At 42.6% G+C, this 22,327-nt stretch overlaps 1 protein-coding gene across 2 annotated transcripts in view; it reads left to right on the plus strand.

The window, feature by feature from the left end:
- The window catches only part of LOC133345874 (zinc finger protein 385D-like), a 78,422-nt gene that overhangs the window by 22,396 nt on the left and 33,699 nt on the right, over positions 1 to 22,327 (plus strand). The window contains exon 1 of one of the 2 annotated variants that reach the window (XM_061556939.1): positions 20,526 to 20,533. The exons of the other annotated variant lie outside the window; for it this stretch is intronic. The gene's annotated coding sequence lies outside the window, so the exon portion shown is untranslated. Of the gene's footprint in view, positions 1 to 20,525; positions 20,534 to 22,327 lie in introns of those variants that run through there. 2 annotated transcript variants of the gene reach the window in all.

The following is a 22,327-nucleotide window of genomic DNA, read 5'->3' on the forward strand; positions in this document are numbered from 1 at the left end:
TTGCCCCAATCCCCACACTTACGTCGCTGACAGCATCGTCCGTCCTGTCTCGTTATCCGTCGCCTCTCAACCTTCCCCTCCACGTACTGCCCCGCAAATCGCTTCGATTTACGCCGTTACGATATTCGTCGTCGCGCCTTTCAGGAACGCATCCCGGAAGTAAAAACTGGGGTATTACTGTAGATTAAAAAACACACACATGGTGTCAGACGTTAGTTAACCTTGCAGCAGCAAATGTCCTACACATGATGTCACCCCAATTCTGATACAGCATTACACATGTCAATCTCAAAGGGGTCAAATCAATGAGACCCCTCCTGAAAGAAAAACACTTGGAGAAAAAAACGCAGGAACCTGAGACAAAAGACCCCCAAGAAACTGAGATAAAATTCCAAGATTTTGTGGCACAAACTGTCAGACAGGTAAGGGGGAGTCCACTTTTTGAGAAAAGGGGGGTGAGGTTACTAAATGAGTTTGCTCAGCAGCAATAGGTGAATGCACACCACTTAGAGAACCCCACACAATAACCTCGGGTAGTTGGTATGTTAACTACCTCGCCCGGTATACAGGAAGTCGTGGGTTCGATCCAGACCCTGACGCATGTATATTTGAAGTTTGCATGTCTCTTTTCCCCGTGGTCGCGTGGATTTTTCTCCGGGTCCTCCGGTTTTCCCCTCCACATTTAGAATCAACGTGCGTTCAGAGTATTTGGCTGCTGTGAATTTCCACGCGATAAGCCACTTCGTTGAGCTATAATTTGTGGCCAGGCCGCTTCTGTAAAAGAGCTACGTAGCTCAGTGAGCCCTTACCTGGTAAAATAAAAAATAGTTTCGTTTTTTTGTTTAGTTTTCCTGCTTTTGTCTCATAGAAAGGTTGTGAGTAAAGACAACACTTTTTCGGCAACAGCCGCTGGTGCACTGCGGCAAATAGGGGCCGAGTGAGTTATTCACAACAGGTAAACAATAACAACAAACACTGTGAGAATCCATAGCATGCCCGTGAGATGCTTAACATTGTGAAAGAACCATGAGCCTCAAGAAAAACTTATCATGTGTCCCGCGGGAAATATATCATATTTAACTTTATTTGATTTGTCTACACGAATGTATCATATAACATTTAAATGCTAACAAAACATTATTTAATGCAATACACACTTTAGTAAGTAATACCGGAGTGTATGTATGTTGAACTTCTTTCGCACCGTACATAGTCAACGATACTATTCATTCATAGGTGCTGGGGAAGGACAACAAACTAACCACAAAAAGCAGTTCAAAATAAATTAGTTTTCAATCTAGGTGATTTAAAAGTGCATAGCTCCAGTGGCTTCCTAATATCTGAAGGAAGAGCGTTCCAGACGGCCGCAGAAGCGCATCTGACAGCGCGCAATGCGGTGACCACCGCATTTGTTCGATGACCGGAGTTCACGTGATGATTTATGCTCCTTCACCGAGAGCAAAATATACACACACACACACAGTACGCATATATTGCGTGATTTATGTTTCAAAACGGAGATTACGACCCGGGGATGTGTCTTCATGAGTCTTGTTAACACAAGCAGCGGGATGTTGTTGGAAGATTACGCTGGAGAAGAGAGGAAAGAAAAGCCGACGTTGCCCAGCGAAGCCATCAGACTCACGCCCCAATCCCCCACTCCACGGGCTGCTTCTCTTGGCCATCCCCATTGGCCATATTGCCGCTGCTTCATACACTTCAAGTGGGAACTGCCAAGGACGTGATGTCGCGGTGTGTATCAATCAATGACGGAAATTCTGTTGCTTACAGCCGTTCACGACGTTGTCCCAAGTGCATAATTGTGCATTTTTCGTGAAATTGTAATCCTGTAACTCCTCAGCGATGCGAGGACACTGCGCTTTGATTTGAAGCGGTATTTGTTGTTGAATAATTCGTGTGCCATGCACGTGATTGACGGGAGTCAACGTGTGATGTTTGCCTCTGATGTCGATGCATCATGGTTACTCATCGCGGAGAGTCTTCGTCTTCACGTAGTCTCCTCCGTATAGATATGAATTGGGTAGAAACTATAAATGTAGCTGCTGTCTTCCGGGCACGATTAGAGAATCTCACGGAGGCGTGGTGCATTCATTGCACTGCACACACATCGTGGCAAGCAATCATGAGAAACATTAGCTCGTTGTTTTTTTTATTCCCGTGAGTTTAAAACATGTTTCTGTGTCATTACGTCTTTGCTACGTACGTATCACTCGACACCCTGGACACGCTTGCAAACGAAGATGCTCCATCTCCAGGCGAAAGGTTTTAATTTGTAAGAAAATAAATAAAGCAATTACAGCTCTATCATTAGACCTCCTTTGCCAGTACCAAAATATAATAGGGGTTTTCCCCTTTTTTCTAGCAACAAAACTGAAACCTTTTTACAAGGAATCATGTGTGCATTAACCACAATACTTGTGGCCAAAATGCAACAAAAAACGCGCTTTGATAAGATATGCATTGTCCTTGAAACTGATTGGTCCACACCAGAGGACGGCTTTCTTTTGAGCCTCGTCTCAATTGGTGCAAGACCAGAGGACGAGGCTAAAAAGAAAGCCGTCTTTGGTGTGGACCAATCAGTTTCAAGGACAATGCATATATTATCAAAGCGCGTTTTTTGTTGCATTTTGACCACAAGTATTGTGGTTAATGCACACATGATTCCTTGTAAAAAGGTTTCAGTTTTGTTGCCAGAAAAAGGAGAAAAACCACTATTATCAATTACAGCTATGTGTGTGTGTGTCCTGCCTGTGCACAATACCGCCCTTAATAGCCAATGAGGTCAAATTTTTTTCTATTCGTTCCGTAACCGCATTCCCCTCTTAAAGAAGTAATTCCCAGCATTCATGTTCTCCATGAGCGCTGCTTTGTATACTTTTTCAGCGCTTGTTCTGTATTTCTTTGTCGGTGCCCATGTTTTCAATTCATATTTCAAAGCAGGTAATATGCACTTATTGAAACCATCCCTCTTTAGGCACATAGCAATGTTGCTTTTCAGTCTCAAATTACATTTTTTGAATGTGCTCCAAGCTGCTCTCTCATACCCCTATCTTCATGTTGTCATTAATATTATTATTTTATCCCAGTCCACAGCAAAATAATGTCCCAAGACATAGGTATGTGTTGCATTGTCCCTCCAACAACGATTTCTTGTTGTTCAGCGAATTTGTCACGTTTTTGGTACATCACGTTTTCGTCACTCGTGTAACATCTTTAGCCCAACTTTGCAGGCTTCTCTATTAGATTATTTAATCATTCCCTGCAGGTGAATTTAAAACAACAACAACAACAAAAGAACGTGAATGCATGGTAACGGTTGTAATATGCATGACAATGTTAAAGTGTTACTGCTTGCTAAACAACAAATGTGAACATTGAAATAGTTTTTTTTTAAATAACACGGGATACAAGCATTGCATAAAATACGCAGGTGCAATACCTTTTCTATACTGTACATTTCACAATTTGTTGTGAAAGGTGTGAAATGTCAACACTGGAAGCTCTTATGGACAACTTATAAGCTTGAAGATATTGCTCCACCAAAAATGGCTTTATTTGTTTCTTAACTTCGTTTAAAGTTTCTCATATTGGATTTTTTTTTCTCCTATCTATGTTTTTACCTTTTCTGCCATCGATGTCGTAGCCATATTTGACTCGTGCAGTGAAACTCATATATAATATGCATCTCGGTAACACATGGTGTGGTATTTAAAAGGTGATGTATTACAGCTTCATAATTTAATGTTTATACATTTGGATAACTTTTCTTAAGCTTAATTTATTTTATTGTACCTATCATCTCAGTCTATTTATGGATTGGCAAATCTAACAGGGATTGAGAAACTTATTATTATTTTTCATCTGCAGCCCCGGTGGTCTGGAACAGTTTTTTTTTCCACCTGACGTCTGCTCAGTCTTGATGATCGGCGCTTTTAAGAGCGGACCTTAAAATAATTAGTTTCTGTTCTCATTAACTTGATTTGAATTTTGATTTAAAGCTTTCGTGACTGCAGGGATTCATATTCTTGGTTCTTTCGGTAAAGTCACGTAGAAGGGAAACAATAAAATAATAAAAATATAAAACAAGAAAAATCTCACGACGTTTCGATTGCAACACAAGCAATCGTCATCAGGTGTGAAATCCACAGCAAGAAAATTTGAAAAAAAGTGACTGTTTTTTTCTTAACGTTAAAATTTGAAAAAAGTGGCAGTTTTTTCTTAACGTGAAGAAAAAAGCGCCACTTTTTTCAAATTTTCTTGCTGTGGTTTTCACACCTGATGATGATTGCTTGCGTTTCAATCGAAACGTCGTGATAATTTTATTGGTTTATATTTTTATTATTTTATTGTTTCTCTTCTACGTGACTTTACCAAAAGAACCAAGAAGATAACTTGATTTAGTTTAATATTCTCAACCCCATCCGCGCTTCCATCTCAGCTTTTTTTTCCTTCTAAATATGGCGTGTGCATTACAAATCTTGGATCTATTGATTGTAAATGTTTTGGCTTCAGGGCTGCCGCGAAATCTTAAGAGGCGCACAATTGCATCAAGCTGTGGTTACTGCGCCATTGTATCTGGCTTGGATTTCCAATGGACCCTGCGGGTTGATTTTAATGAATTGTCAAGAACAAACTGCCGTTGCTTCAACGTTTGAAACAAAAACTCGCTTCTTTCTATTTTTTTTTGCGTACTTCTCGGTAGGAAACTTTGTCTCCCGGAATATACGCGCTGAAAATGTTCACCTTTTATCGCGTGACTATGCGGCTCGAGGAGACCGCACTGACCGTCTTCAAGCAGCAAGGCAGCGTTGCTGAGATTCAGTGCTCGCATAGGCGGAGTTTGACTTCTATATTTGGGTCGGGCAGGGGTTCGCTTTGTCCGTCGCATTAGGAATCGCGGGTGCTTATAAGTAATTCATGTATTTTTTATGTTAACCGTAAACTACTGAAAATAAATTAATAAAGGTGCCCAGTTTGGGGGGCATTGCCTCCCCCCCCTCAACTCCGCCCATGAGTGCTCGCATCCAAAGTCAGTCACGAATTATGCACTGTTAAATCTATACTGAAAACTAATTTCTTTAGAAGCAACATTTGCAGGTGGAGGGAAAATAAAATTGAACACAAGTCCTGTACCAGGGTTCAGGCTTATTCACTGTATATGTATTTCTTTTACCAAAACCTTGAACGTAAGTTAAAGAATAATTAAAGTTTCAATTACCATTTGAAACATCCCCATCTGTTTTGGATATATACATACAAATGATGAGTATAAATAAGGTATTTTGCTTCAGTATATATAAAAAACACCAGCTTCATTCATATTACAAAATAGGTCTTAAGTAAAATATTTTTTAAATAAATCCAATTGGATGCAAGGACATTAATCTTGATGATTTGTGAACATTTGGACAGGTAAAGGCATTTCCCTGTCTAAATATTTAATTGCCTTGAACAATGAATTGTCTAAATGAACAGTCATTGCATTTGCTGTCTACATTATCCACCACACATTATACGTTTATTTGTGTTTGATTACGTTCCTAATTGTCAGGCTCTTGAGAGCGATTCTTGTTATGGAAATACTGAATTTATTATTTTCAATAATAATCAGCGAGCAATATACAAGATACATTGGTTTTCATAAGCGTGTTTGCTTATTAGTGTTATGGGCGGCTGTAACAACGTGAAATATGCAGCAACTGTCCAGAAATGCAGAATGAAACACGCTGCATAAAACCCACCACAACCTGCTAAATGATCTCTATTCCATGAATTATGCTATTACCGTGATGTCGAGGAGTTTGCCGGTGAGCCTGCTCGTTACCGAGCGAGCCCACACTTGTTTGGCTGAAAATACTTGCCAAAAATATGTATTTATCCTGGAGGAATCGGATGAGCTATAAAGCTCACAGATGTCTAGTAGGGGTGGGTAAGAACGTTACAACAACAAACAACACAAAACAGGACAGGAGTGCCAAGTACAAGAAAGGTAAACAAATCACCCAAACACAAACAAATAGTAAACCATCCCCATCCTCTTCTTCTTGGTTCTTTCGGTAAAGTCACGTAGAATGTAAATAATAAAATAATACAAATAAAACATAATAAAATACAATTCTCACGACGTTTCGGCCACAACGCAAGCAGCCGTCCTCAGGTGAAGACCAGGTCTGTCGGAAAGACAGTGTCTGAATGAACACCACCAAGCTTGGCAGCGTATATTTAAGTTGGGTTGGAGGGGGAAGAGCGCCTTGACATCCCCATCCTACCAAGCAAAGCTCACCTGGCCACAAATGATAGCTCAACAAAGTGGCTTATCATTCGGACATTTATAGCAGCAAAATAATCGAAATAGTCTCAACACGTGTTTCTAAATGTGGAGGGAAACACCGGAGGACGTGGAGAAAAAAATCCACGCGACCACGACAAGAGAGACATGCAAACTCCAAATGTTCAGTCGTCAGCGTCGGGATCGAACCCCCGACCTCCTGCATACCCGGCGAGGAAGATAACAAACCAGTGAGATGATGACTCTGTCCAAGTCTACAAGTTTTGAACAATTCCTCACAACAGCCCGTTTATTGTATACAAGTTAATGCGAGTCGACTTAACCCCAAGCAGGTTTACACACAAAGATCAAAAACAAATCGAAGCAGCCTGGTTTTAGCATGACGGGTTTCGACAAACCCGGGTCTTCTAAACACATTGACATCCCCTTGTGTCAGAGGTCGCAAACGGGTTTTGATTCCTTACCCGTACCCGACCGCACCAGGGTCGCAAACGTGTACCCGTACCCAGCCGTACCCGTACCCTACCCGTACCTGGCCGGGTACGGGTAGGGTACGGGTATCGGGTACCTGATTGCGACCTCTGGGATGAAGCCATGTTGCAGGCGCGGGTGGGTTGATTCTAGGAACTTGAATTGTGAGAAGAGACAAGACGTTGGGAAATGAGTGACACACGGTTACTCACCAGTGACTCACGGCCTACCCATACCCGGCCGCACCAGGGTCGCAAACGGGTACCCGTACCCGGCCGAGTACGGGTAGCCGGGTATCGAGTAGGGTACGGGTATCGGGTACCCGGTTGCGACCTCTGCCTTGTGTAAAACGCCCCAAAGACAAAACTAAAAATTTGACTTTTTGTTTGTTCTGTGTTGGGGCTCAGCATCCCTGTGGACGATACCCAACGCTAAAGTCGATGTAAATAGCTTCCACAATGAAACAAGTGACTTGGAAAATAGACAAGGGGATTTATTTAACTATTAAAACTATATCTTATTTAATCATAATGAACCAATAGGGATTTTTTTTGGTATAAATATATTCCAGACACTTTCACATTCATAAATGTTTTCATGGAGACATTCATGCCTCGTTGTAACCACGTCTGAGAATAAATCATAATATAAATTGATACAATATTAACCATTTCAGGTATGCATGACATTCATTATCACAACTAATCGAAATGACCTAAATTATTGAAGAACTTCACAAAGAAAAATGCAAAGTGGGGCTCTAGAACATTAGGAGCAAACTAATGTCACTTACAAGTTCACAAAAATGTATAAACTCATAATCTAGGAGTGTGTACATCGAGAAGAGTTGGTGAGCTTGACTTAAAGCTTTGTGACTGCAGGGATTCATATTATTGGGTCTTTCGGTAAAGTCACGTAGATGGTTTCAAAGAAAATAACAAAAATAACAAAAAACTACGACGTTTCGATTGTGACACAAGCGGTCGTCGATTCCCGCTCATGGCCAACACCAGTGACGATTATCTGAAATGGTTCTGGGCCTCCCCTAGGTCGGCTCAGCCTTAAATGAGTACTCGGTGCTGTGTGTAAACATCACCACTGGGGAAACAAAGGCGACCGGGCACGGTGCTGGCGACCCACCCCCTAGTGTGCCGTGCCGGCCTTCATAGGTGCTCGTTAAATAGCACTTGCCCCAACAGTTTGTTAAGGCTATATGGGGATCACTGTTTTTATATTAGCGTGGTGATGTAGAGTGTACATGTGCCATGTCTTCCAAGACGTCTGGTCAGCATGGAAGAGTAGGCCAAATACACTCTCTAGAGCAGCCTCTAGTGAAAGTTCCTCCGATTGCAGAGGTGTGAGTGCACACTTTTGCAGGACTGCACCTTTACCTTCATGCTGCCGTGTGGTTTATATTTCTGCATAAAGTGCAAATCACTGTGTTCATAACTAACATTTCGCTGGAAACGCTTACTAGTTTCTGACTGCCGATTCTCAAAACGGTTCCTGGTTTACTGGCTGGGTGCTTTTGCTGCCTTACCGCTCCTCTGTGGTTCATCGGTGCGGCGGTGATGTGATTAGAGCCCTGCGCTACGAAACCCTGCGGATCCAAGTTCGACTGCCGACCAGCATTGACCAACCGTACCTTGTCCTCCCCGAGGTCGACTCAGCCTCAAATAGGTACCCGGTGTGGTGTGGCAATATCAGAAACTAGGGAGACAAAGGCAGCACGGCATAGTTGCTGATCACACCATGCACGCGTGTGCCATGCTGGCCTTAATGTGTAACCACTAGGAGCACTTGCCTGAACAGCCTGTCAAGACTATATGGGGGCGGGGGCGGGGGGGGCTTTTGCTTTTGTTATCGTGAGTATCATTGCGTCCATGCGGTTTTTGTTGAGATAATTTAGGATGGAGGGTTTACCGGTTCTTCACTCCACAGCAGAGGCCCTGTAAACCATGTGGGCTTGCCACGAGGGTAATCAACCAACGATTGCAAGCGTTTCCCAGAGGGAATTGCTCACACAACCCACCAGTGTTGCCATCTGGCGCAACAGGAAAGTGAGGATTGGTGTGTTTTTTCTGCCTTCCATGTGATTTTGCCAAAGAACAAAATACTGAAAATGTAAATAAGCACGTGCCAGAGGTCCTGTGGAGATCGGTGTCCGTAACAGCCCCTAGCCCAAGCCCTTTTGGCAGAGCCAGGGAATTGAAATTCCCCACTCAGAGAACCTCCAAAAAGTATAGGAAAATTCCATGGGTATCAACAAGGTAATGTCTGCTGGATAGGAAAGGCTGTTGCTATTCCTCTCTATGTAAGCATGTTGAACTTCTTTTGCACTGCACGTAGCCAACTGTGCTAATCGGAGGTGCAGAGTTGGACCTTTGTGGAATACAGGAGGTCCTGTGGACTGGTTCTCGCTCCTGTACTCAGAGAAGGATAACATCAAACGTCAGGGTACAGATTATGCAGTTGATATTTGGAAGGTTGTGGATTCGTGGCTATGAACATAAGGTAAGGAATGTTGGCGGTGGTTTTTTATATCCCCAAAGAATATGAATATCCATGAACGAGCAAAGCTAACAAGTCATATGCTTTCAATAACTCCGAGCTTTAGGTGTTGGCAAAAGTAACCCCACCGGATAAAGTCACATTTTATTACTTTAATACCAGCCTGAGTCATAAACATGAGCACTTGGGTGGGTGTGTTGGATAGAGCACAGGCATTGCTCGGTCTGTTGTTGGTGTCCGGCTTACTGCCTGGTGGTTGCCTTCCCAACTTGCCCGTGGTCTTTCACGCCTCTGAGTCGTTCTGTCTCTTTGAGAGTGAGCGAATTGCGTTGCGGCGTGTTGCAAGTTGAAATTATGGTCGCTGTACGTATTAGAAAGGGTGAAAAGAAACTAGTGCTGGCACGTGCTGAGACAGCTTCCAGCTGAATTAAGCTCCTGTTGTAATTGCTTACATTACACGCTTTTACATTACATGCTTTTACATTACACGCTTTTACCAAGTGTGCTGCTCAAATCGAGTGTTTTTTACCAAGCTATCTTGAGCTTTCAGCGACCGTTGTAACTGCACGCATTATACATTCTGACTGATATATTTTACAAGAAAGCTAAATTCATTCGTAGAAAAGTGGTATTGCCTGTGCATCGCTGGCAGTTCACTGTGACCAAATACATAGATTTATTTTACACACGATTCTGGCTGGTGTATTCGGGCAATATCTTTCTTTCGCATTGTTGTTGCATTATTAATACGTGATGTATTCGTACAAATATACGTGATGTATTCATACAATAATTACATATACGGTTATGTATTCAATATATGATTCACTCTGAAGTTCACTGTTGTAAACCAACACGATTGACTAAGCTATCCTGTGCTTAGATTTTTTTGACACATGCCCTGATCTCATATGTATGTTTATGCATGTTGTCTTTTTCATTAAAGTGAGGAAAAATTACAATTTTTGGGAGACTATGCTATGACGATATGCTCTTGTCATGCTTATGGATTATAGAACAGATGGGGCATTACTTTTGAAACATACATACTCTCAATTGTTCTTGTCAGAATGTTTTTTCAGTAAAAGAGCATTTTGGCTTTTACGATTTCAAAACGAATTGCCAAAACCCTCGACATATGCCACACTTTCAAGAAAGCAACACCAAGTGACTCATGCAACCACCTGCCATGCTGTGTTGAAAGCGCACTGACGACGCTTGGTATAGGACTGTTTCCGGTAAAGGGATCGGCCTCCAAATCAGTTAGTGAACATGTCACTAGAAAAAGAAAACATGAATAATATATTAAAGCTGTACCGTGCTGCTGCGCTGGAGCCTAAGGTGTTCAACTAACATTTGAAATGCTTTGTAGGTGGTAACTTGCCTCGGCTAATAGGGGCATGCAGTGCATTACTGTATATCTTAAATCTCTTCGAGGGCATTCATCTTGTGTGTGAATTCACTTTGTGATATACCGGCGACCCAGTTAGGGTAATAAACTTGTAATTTTTTTAAAGTGTAGTGACATAGAATTGGTCACTTAGCAGCATAGCGCTTGTTGCTGGCAGGGAAGGGGATCTCTGTAGTTACAGCAGCCCTGACTGACAGCAGGTCACGTGATAGACCAGAGAGAGGGATGTCGGGGAAAGGTTCCAGAAGGGGAGCGTGGCCTTGGGGGCGGAGCTAGCAGGCCACACCCACAGTATAGGAGGGGCCCCGGGAGGGGACCTCGGGGCTGTCGGTTGGAGTGGGATCTCCGTCGTGCTGCTGGAGCAGAGGTAGCAAATGGGCTTTGATTCCTTACCCGTACCCGTACCCGGCCGCACCAGGGTCGCAAATGGGTACCCGTACCTGGCCGGGTACGGGTATCCGTTCCCTACCCGTACCCGTACCCTACCCGAAATGAGTGACAAACGGTTACTCACCAGTGACTCACGGCCTATCCGTACCCGTACCCAGCCGCACCAGGGTCGCAAACGGGTACCCGAACCCGTACCCGGCCAGGTACGGGTAGCCGGGTATCGGGTAGGGTACGGGTATCGGGTACCCGGTTGCGACCTCTGTGCTGGAGTCTTCACCGTCTCGGCGTCGCCAGTCAGGCAGTCTGCCAGCTGTCCTGACTGGGAACCGTAATTGCTAAGGTGTGAACTGTCAGGCCGTGTTAATAAACAGAGCGCCTCCTACTCTTAGTGTGTCTGAGTCAGTCACTACAAAAGAACCAACAACAGCACTGGTCATGATGACCTCGTGATGAAGCACTGAGCAATTATTACTATTTTTATTTTTAAAAATCATTTTACCAGGTAAAGCCCACTGAGCTACATGTATATAGCTATTTTCTAAACGCATATTTCTAAACGTGGAGGGAAAAAGCGAAGGACCTGAGAAAAATCCATGGGACTACGGGGAGAGAGACATGCAAACTCCACATATACAGGCGTCAGGGTAGGGATCGAACCCACTACCTCCTGCATACCAGGCGAGGGAGTTAACATCTCCCCACCGTAAATGACTAAAATGAGCTGTGATTTCAGAAAACATTAGACTCTAGACTGTTGCCCAACACACACGACGTCTGAATAGCAACATAACATACTGGTTAAAGCACTCAACTCACAAATATAAGGGTTATAGTTCACAATGTTGGTTAAGAGTCGATACCTCCCCCACCCCCATCATCCCTCTGGGGTTCTTAAAATGAGGGATATGAACCACAAAACCTTGATGAGCTCATCAAGGAGCATTACCCATCATGCAAACTCCGATCATCCTCACAGCGGCTTTTGGCTAACCATCGAACAAAGACGATCACTGCACCGCGCGCTTTCAAATGTGCTTCTGGAACGCTCTTCCTTCCGATATTAGGAAGCCACTGGAGCTATGCACTTTAAAATAATCTGGATTGACGAAATCATTTCTTTAGACCTTATTTTTGTGTTTAGTTTGTTGTCGTTCCCCCGCACCTCCTGATTAGTGCGGTTGACTACGTACGGTGCGAAAGAAGTTCAACAAGCATACATTCATACGGAGGTGGCAGGGTGTGTGGTGAGAGGTGTGTCACGAGAGTGGCAATGTGTGTGGCCAATAGTGGCAGGGATTTTTACGGCAGGGATGAGTGATGTGGGATGTTTGTAGAAAAAGTGTATGCTTGAGGGTGCAGCTGGATGATTCATACAGGATGGATCATATGATTCATATATATAATGAAACATTACTATTTGACATATATTGTTTTCATCTGGCCAGATCTCATCAACATCATTGTCATCTATGTTCAACCCACTGCTAGAGGAAGGCCTTTCAAAGTTGTCACCATCTATCTCGGTCCTGTGACGGAGCAATCCACACACAGTACGAGCCGCATTAATCGTGGGCACACTACCCTCCTATCCCTGCGACTCTGACGTTAGTCTTAGCGACCGCTCATCGTCGCTCCTCGCGACACGTCCGATCCAATCCCACTAATTTTTCACGACTAATAAATATGATGTTTTTAAGTTCTCTAATGCATGTGCTTCTCTTTTTGTCTCTCAACGTAATTCCCAGCGTGCACCTCTCCTCGCTTCGTTGTGCACTCATCAGCTTTGGTTCAATGTCCGTGTTCCTCATCCATATATAATAGCAAGCAATATATATAAGTATATAATATATCCCTTGAGTAGTTATCAGTATATTTTACATATTGTTTTACTTTGGCAATCAATACTGCAAATGTTCTATATTATTTTGTCACATTGCTGCAATTGCAATAATATTGCTATCATTGGTGTGAATGTAAAAATATATATACATAACAGTTTCAATTGAATATTTTGCGAGCACGGCTCAATATTCACATTAACAAATGCCAGCATGTGCTTGTTTATAATTGACCACGGTAGATATTACTCTTGAAGAAAATTACACATTAGATGTAGGTGTTAAACCATTACAATGCCCCATAGACTATGTGCAACATTCATATATGGAGTTCATTAGGCTACGGAGAAAGGAACATTTCTGGCATGGCAAACTTTCTGCATTCAAAGTACAATTTCAACAACTTTTTACCTCACAGAATGGGAGGGACAGAATATTTGTAATAACATATTAGTATTAATTCCACTCTCCCAGAAAATTGGCCTTCATCCTGCCAAAACAATGTAGAATAACAAGCAAGCCCCTTCTCGAGTCGTGTTGTTGTGCCTCTTGATCCGTGAAAGCCTGATTGAATCTCAAGGCATTTTCAGGAGGGTGCTGCTTTTGTATATTTGGTCAATTCCATGAATGACTATTTTGCACCTTGGAGGAAACTGAAATACCCACAGAAAACTTGCATCTGAGTGGATAACATTCAGAGATTCACGCAGACGTGTCCATGAACCTGAAGACACGGATGGTTCACAACTTATTTGCTATACTCCTACCTCCTGTCCACTTCAGAGCCCATTAGCTTTGGGAGTTTCACAAATGAATATAATCCATCCAACCCTCACCTTCGAAACTTTTGTTTTACATGTGCAACCCACCAAACCTGACTTAACAGAGAAGTGTTGGTATTTGTCAGTGATGTATTGGCCACAGAATTTCCCTCAGACCATTGCCTCAATTGGAGGTTGAGGAGCACATGGCTTAGATATGTGTGACTTCGATTCCTTCTGATGCATTCGCCGCAAGACAAACTTAATCCAAATAGATTGATGTTCTATGCAGTAATTATCTCAATAATCTTTTGTTAAATTTTTTTCAACAATAGCTTGAGTTTTTGTAAGCGATTAAATGTTTTATTTTCTTTTTATATATGTGTGTATATATATGTCATTCTGCAAAGCTGAGCATGGTGAATGTATACATTTTCCCAAACAGATGGAGGAGCAGCCATGTTTTTATACCAGGAGATGATCTTTCGCAGATTGTAAATGCTGTTGGCAAGTGCAGATCTAAATCTGGCACCACGGTGATAAAATATAGCACCAAGGGAGTGTGTTTCAGCTCCAAAAGTTAATAAACTGGCACCAGAATATATTTAAATATTCCCACATGATACGCATTTATAGTGAAGGAAAACGTATGGGAAACGTAGCAATTGAAATTTCATACATTTTGGCTTTATTCACGAAGTTAAAGCACTCAGTACAATTACAAAACGCCACAAAAGACCGCAGCTTTAAACTTTGGTGGACCGTTTAAAAGTGAAAATGGAATAATTTTTAACCACCACTGCTGAATGAGCTTATAGAATACAGCAAATATAGTTATTGCCACAATTATCAAATCCGCAATCTGAAAACTCAAAGGCAAATGGAAAACTATGGGTTGGTTCATAATCATGAACCCAAACATGAAACATAAAGTATTTTTACATTCTTTGTATTTTGAATGTAAAATATGATTTATATTTTCTAGTGTTCAATATAATTTGTACGGCTAATGTACAGAATTAAAAATGTATATGTAGTGTATTGTACACTACTGGAAGATAAATCGTGTGGCTGAACCTCGCTGCCTCCTCACTGGAGGCTGCGGACACTGCATGGCCTGGGACCCGCGACAGGTCACTTGGGAGACGCAACTGGTGTGCTGAAGTAGTAACCAATTTCGATTTAAAGCTTTCGTGACTGCAGGGATTCATCTTCTTAGTTCTTTCGGTAAAGTCACGTAGAAGGGAAATAATAAAATAATAAAAATAAAACATAATAAAATAATTCTCACGACGTTTCGGCCACAACGCAAGCAGCCGTCCTTGCGTTGTGGCCGAAACGTCGTGAGAATTATTTTATTATGTTTTATTTTTATTATTTTATTATTTCCCTTCTACGTGACTTTACCGAAAGAACCAAGAAGATAGTAACCAATTGCCACGTTTTGTTCACGTGACAAACCTTACTAATTGGCTGTTTCAGGTGGAGGTGGGTTTATGACATTTACGTGCGCTCTTACCCAAAAAACCTTTTTCATGGATTTTGCACGACTGACCTCTACTGACAATATAGGCCCGAAGCAGTCTAGAACACCTGTTAAATGCTTGGTGGTTAACTATCCAGGCTAATCCCTGCCTAGCTTCCAATATTTGACAAGGTCGGGCACATTTTGGGTGATTTGGCCATTGGTATTAATGTATTTTATTTTGGTCTAGAAATAATTCTCCAGAGTATGCAAAACTATGATCCACATTATGTCTACAAGAAAATGAATCAATATTAGCTGCAGGTTTATAGAAAATTATAATATGATGCATTCTGTATTGATATTTCTGGCCATTGCACAAACGGCTGATACTGGTAGGAACCTCCTGGTTACACCAGCCCACAGGGGATTATTGCGTCCGTCGTGCAGGGAGGGGCTGGGTGGGGAAGGGAGGGTGGGGAGGGTGGGGAGGGGCTGGGTGGAGAGGGTGGGGCTGGGTGGGGCGTGGGAGGGGTGGGGCTGGGTGGGGAGGGTGGGGAGGGGCTGGGTGGGAGGGTGGGGCTGGGTGTGGAGGGGCTGATCACCCCGTGGTGCCCTTATAAAACTCAACGTTTAATCTACTCACGCCGGCTTGTGCCCGCCCTCAGCAGTCGGGCATATTTTGCAGAATACACCACGCCGCCGTTAACCCTGGCCATTGACCGAGCAACCCAACGTTCCTACCAGCTCCCTCCGCAGGAATGTGTTATTCTCATTCACAAATGCCGCCAGTTATAGTGCAGTTTTCACATCACATCTTTAGAGGAGCTTTACACAAGCGTAACATAACCAATGAAGACAAAAGCTACACGCTGTTGAAGACAGTTAACTTTGAGTAAAGATAAATATTTCACGAACTTGCTTCTAACTTTTTTTTACTGTTTACTATTTGGCTGGATCCAAATTGTGAGGGAAAAAATCAGCTGGATTTAAATTCAATGTAAATATCTGACGAACCCCTGGTGACAACAGTGATATGTACTGTTAAAAAGGTGCTTTGAGGAGCAAAGGAAAAGTTATTTAGGGTAGGGATTAAAGTCTTAAAACACCAGTGAACCAAGTTCAATGAACTCCAACGGTGGGTATGTTGACATAAGAGTTTTTTTTCCAAGGTCATTGGTTTATGTCAGGCTACATACCTTTTCATGAACCCTCCTGTATCTGCATTCGTGCAAGCAGCTATATTGCTGCTCCACAGCATTTCCAGGGGGAGGGTGAATTACACTGGTCAACAAAAAAAACCTATTTTTTTCTGGCCTGGACTTTTGCAGCTGTTTTAGACTAATTTCAGGGTGCTGATTCCAAATCTCATCTCAGATTTGCTCTATCACATCTCATTTTTATGCTATCGGCATACCCCATTTTAATTGATTTACCTGAAATTAACTCCGTCACTTATGATTGCAAGTTGTTGCGAGTCAGTGACTGCTTTAGTATTAAAATATGGTGCTGTATTTTTAGGATAGTGTGTTTATAATATTATTTTATGTAGATCTCCACATTTATTTAATATTTTTCTTCTGCAGTTTTTATTGAAAATGCAATATTTGATATCTCAAAAACCGGATGTGATAGACAAAAACTGATGCCAGATTTGGAATCAGCACCCCAAACTTATCTTAAAACCGTTGGAATACCTTATGCCAGAAAAAGTGTGTTGACCAGTGTTATACATCAGAAGACTGCTGGTGAAAGGGAGTCCATTCGAGTCGCCCTTGTAAGGCAACTTAATTATTCCATCAACGTCAACACGACCATTTGCAGGGCCCAAGCACTGTCGCTGACGAACAACGTTTTCTTTCTCAGAGCCCCTCCGCGTTGTCTCCCCTTTTGGCGCCACAGTGGCGAAATGTTAACTCCCTCACCAGGTATGGAGGAGGTTGTGTGTTCGACCTCCTGCATACGACCCTGACGTCTGTATATTTGGAGTTTGCGTGTCTCTCTCCCCATGGTTGTGTGGATTTTTCTCCGGGTCCTCCGGGTTTTCCCTCCACATTTAGAAACATGCGTTTGGAGTATTTGGCTTCTAGAAATTTGCACATTTTAAGCCACTACGTAGAGCTATCATTTGTGGCCAGGTCGCTTCTAAAAAGAGCTATATCGCTCAGTGGGCGTTAGCTGGTAAAATAAAAAAAATGTTTACTTTAGTTATTTTTATACATCTCTCCTCTTCCCACCAATCTGTATATTTCTCGGTTCCCTCCCCACAAACCCCTGTCCCCCTTTCCCCACCTTCCTTGCCAGCATAGCACTCTTCCTTCATCGTATTTATGGGCCTGGTCCCTTGTCCTTTGCGTGACCCCCTGCCCTCCCCCCACATTCAATTCTTAATCCACACGAACTCTCCATCGATAACACTGTGTAATAAAAAAATTGTTCCTGGGTTTTAAGTGTTATTTCCTAATTGATTATGCCGCAAAGGTATAGAAAATGGATATTCCCCACAAACTTTGCTTTTGTGACCAGGACAATGATATTTACCTATTTTCCAGAACATTGCAGATAGATTTAGTGCTGAGTAAACTTGGAGTAACTTCTAGAACATTGTAGAACTTTCCAGTAATATAACTAGTAGTATAAATACAGGGGGCTTAAGCCCACCAGTTCAGTTTAGTTCCAACTGCCTAAGTGGATACATATTTGCATTTTTCTGAGATGGCATCAAAAGGCTGCAAGCATCCGGCAGACGCATGTTGCTATGTCTGTGGCCGATTTATCAAGACAAGAGTGAAAAAGTATTCTGTGGAAGCATCTGCTAAGATGCGTGAGGCCTACAAGGCATATTTCAGCATGCCTGTCAGGGATCAAGACAAACCCTGGGCACCTCATTTCACCTGCGAGCAATGCAAAAAAAACTCTGAAAGGTAAGATGGACAATTGTTGCTCGGAATTTTATGTTATCAAATTAGTTAAAAATTGTAAAATTGTAAAAGTTTAAAATGTTTTACAATTTTCAATGCTATTGAAAAAATATATCATACATGAAAAATGTTGGGAGAATCTCTTACACATTAGTCATGAGTGAAATAAATGTCTTTTTGTAGGATGGTACAAAGGGGAAAGAGAGCCATGAAGTTCGCTGTCCCAAGAATTTGGCGGGAACCCATTGACCACTCAAGCAACTGCTACTTCTGCATGGTGGACCCTTCCAAAAGTCGGACTGACAAGAATGCACCTGCTATCACGTATCCGGACTTTCCTTCATCCATCACCCCGGTGCCACACTGCCATAATCTCCCCGTACCCACTCCTCCGGAGAGAGAGCAGCTGTCTTTCGAAGAGAGCAGATGACAATTTCAGAGGTGGAGCTAAGGAGAGAAACCCATACTACCCCAACCAAAAAGACCTCAACGACTTGATCAGAGATCTTGGTCTCACGAAGTCCAATGCCGAGCTTTTGACGTCTAGGCTCAAGCAGTGGAACTTGTTGGATAAGTAGCAGATCAGAGGAAGTGTCACCAACCTTTTTGCAGCTTCTTCGTCCATCAAGATGGGCTCTGCTTCTGCCACAATGCGACCGGTCTGTTCGAGGCAATCAGAATCGCCTGTAACCAGAATGAGTGGCGCCTCTTCATTGACAGCTCATCCAGGAGCCTCAAAGCCGTGCTGCTCCATAATAGGAACAAGTACCCGTCTCTTCCCCTGACACTCGGTGCACCTCAAAGAGGATACAACAGCATCAATACCTTGCTGGACGCCTTGAAGTATGATGAGTACGGCTGGGAGGTCATCGGAGACTTCAAAATGGTGGCATTCTTGATGGGTCTCTATGGCGGTTTTACCAAGTTTCCGTGATATATTTGCCTTTGGGACAGCAGGGACACCAAGGCGCACTACCACAGGCGGGACTGGCCACAGCAGACCGAGTTCTCTGTAGGGAGGAACAATGTCAATTGGGCGCCACTGGTGGACCCCCAGAAGGTGCTGATGCCACCACTGGACATGAAATTGGGCCTTATGAAACAATTTGTCAGAGCTGTAGATAAGGAGTCGGCAGCCTTCAAGTGCCTTCAAGACTTTTTCCCTAAGTTGTCTGAGGCCAATGTCAAAGCCGGTGTCTTCGTCGGACGAAGATCCTGGAGTGCAATGAATTCCCCAAGAAGCTCACTAGTAAGGAGAAACCGGCTTGGAACAGCTTTGTCACAGTGGTTTGTGGCTTCCTCGGCAATCACAAGGTCGAAAACTATGTGGAGCTGGTTGAGACTTGCGAAGAACTACGGCACAATAGGCTGTAAGATATCCCTCAAAGTCCATATCCTTGATGCTCATCTTTATACATTCAAGGGGAACATGGGAGCGTACTCAGAGGAGCAAGGCGAGCGCTCCCACCAGGATATACTGGACTTTGAACGCCGCTACCAAGGACAGTATAACGAGAACATGATGGGAGACTACATTTGGGGGCTGATTCGTGAACGTGATTTACAGTATAATCGTAAATCTCGAAAAACTACTCACTTCTAAATTTTTTGTAGTCATTATTGTATTACTTTTGTATAAATACATGTTAATTTTGATTTCTGACTTAATATGATCGAAAAGACACAAATTTGCCAGTTTTCTCATTGAAAATAGGTACATTTCAAAATATCACTCTCCTGGTCACAGGACAGTGATATTTTGGCCTAAGCAATTACGAAATAATTACGAAATAACACTTACTACCCAGGAACAAAAATTGTGTTATATAGTGTAATCAGATAGCCCTTTCGGCCAAGGTCTGTGCACAGAGAACGCTCCTTCTCTCTCTCTCTTTGCTCGACGTGTCGTGGCCCCTTTTGCCGCAGTGTTTTCTCTCGTGCGCACCACGCGCATGCCGATTAGGCGCGGGGAAATCGCCACCCGTTGCGATCGGCAATTGCTCGTCCATCACTGGCCCGTATCACCATCGAGAAGGACTTGCCATGGCATGGTAAGATTTGACGGGTACTCAATCGACAAGTTGGGGTTTTTTTTCGTTTCTAAAAATTCAATAGATATCAATTCCACAGCTGATGACATTTATTATACCAGTTACGCTGTCTCATAGGGACATTCATATGTAACATTGTGCAATATGCAATCATCTGCGATACAGTTTTAACATTTTTTTTTATATGGTTAACTAAAGTTACTTTTTATCACCGAGCACGTAGAGTGGTTTATGTTTCGTCATGAGATATTTTTGGGTGTGCTGCAAGGTTGCTCTGCTAATTTGTATGCTTTGGACATTACAGGGAAGTACAATTCTGGTCACAGAAGCAATGGTTCGATGTTTGAGTCGAGGGGAGATGCTCTTGCTCATCGTACAGTTCGCACGGCGTTGAAGTGCCAGAGGTAGTGAGACATGTACTGTATTGTGTTGGTGACATTGTGGAGTTACACAGGCAGGAGGGAACCATGTAAACACAGCAACGTAAGAGAGGATACGTAACTTTTAATTTTTTTATATAAATAAGATAAAAAGTAGCTTGAATGTGATTTATAATCGAATTCTCAAATAAATCCTATTACAGCTGCTAGTAAACTCGATTTACAAATGTTCCGTTCGTGACATGTCGCGTTAACACAATTGGCAAATTATAGACACTTTTCGATTAACGAAGCCGAATTCCCACGTAAACAATTTTCACACGGAAAGTGCCATGAGATCGTCAAACAAGAAGCATCCTCGGCAACGTCACAGTCTCCCCACAATGCAACAGTAATGCCTCCGCATCACCTTTCCAGGCTTTCCAACATGCAGATATATTGGCGAGTTCCCTGTAAAGGTAAATGATTTAAGTTTTAAATTCATTATTATTCAATCATTTTATATTTATCTTCAATATTATTTCTTGTATTGTGAAAAGTGATGTAGGTGTGTATATTTTTTAGGTTAGGTGTAGAGTTGGAATTACTGTCCCGAAACACATCCCTAATGTTTTAGTAACAAATCAATGGGATAAGCCATTCGGATATACGAAGTTTCATGTTACGCGTTTTTCTTTTTTAAACGCACCCCTTGTGTAAATCGAGGGATACCTGTACAGTTTCACTTTGCACCTCCACACATTAGGTGACACAATGTTGCCTCGACAGGACGATCTCTACGAGTGTGGAACATTATTTGTGGAATACTCACGCAGCTCCTGCGAATGAAGAGTGTGTTTGTCTGCCATAGGCAGTAAAGGACAACTATAAGCGAGTCAACTATATTTATGGTGCAAATGTGGTAACTGGGAGTCTGTCCTATGAGCTTATTGGGGGCATGGTTCGCGTGGTTTTTTTCTGTTTGCTGTCATTTATTTTGGTGGGGGTTTCTTTTTTTGCAGACAGAGTTACAATCACGCACTTTGATATATTTGCGAACAGCCCCGTTTTATTCCACTTGTGGATTGCAAGGCGCCGTGTCCCAGTCAATTTCGGCGGAACGGTCCAAGTGTGGCCTGGCTTAAAATGAAATAATATCTTTTACAATTCAATTTTCAGGCGGTATTCCGCTTGGCGGCTTGCCCACTGCAATGAGTGCTAGGGTGGGACATGGTGGCTTCTGTCAGAGTGTGCATTTCACAACATTGTACCTGCCAGGAAGGTGTCTGCTGCAGTGGGCCACAGTGTGCACCTCCACCACAAGTGTCCGTGAGCCATTATAGATAAAGGTGCAGAGGACATGGCGCATTCAGGTACTTATTTGCATAATGCAGAAAATTGTGAACAGGCGTTTTCTTTCATGGAAATAATATAGCTTTTATGTAAAGGACGTGAAATTATTTGATTTTGAATCAGGCAAACGTAACAGTCTTTGTATAAAGACCCATTCATCTGGACATAAAAACAAGCTCATGTATGCGTAGCTGCATGTGTTTAAATGCGACAGTGCCACACCATGCATTGCGGCGTATTATCTCATTCGTGGGTTGTAAATTTGAGTATCGTGGCACATTTAAGCTGGTTAAATGGCTTTGCCTTGTCGGATTTATACATCATAAAAGTCATATCTATCTGTGTTCATGCACATGCAGCGGTCCTATTCGTGACTTAATCCAGCTGCGTATCAATTTTTTTTACCCACAGGTTTTATTCACACGCATAATGCAACAATTTCTTAGAAGGCAATGCACACAATGACGCCATAATAAAAAGGCATGA

Source organism: Lethenteron reissneri, chromosome 23, assembly GCF_015708825.2.
Source record: "Lethenteron reissneri isolate LAM-NWPU_2019-01 chromosome 23, ASM1570882v1, whole genome shotgun sequence".
Taxonomy (NCBI): Eukaryota; Metazoa; Chordata; class Hyperoartia; order Petromyzontiformes; family Petromyzontidae; genus Lethenteron; species Lethenteron reissneri.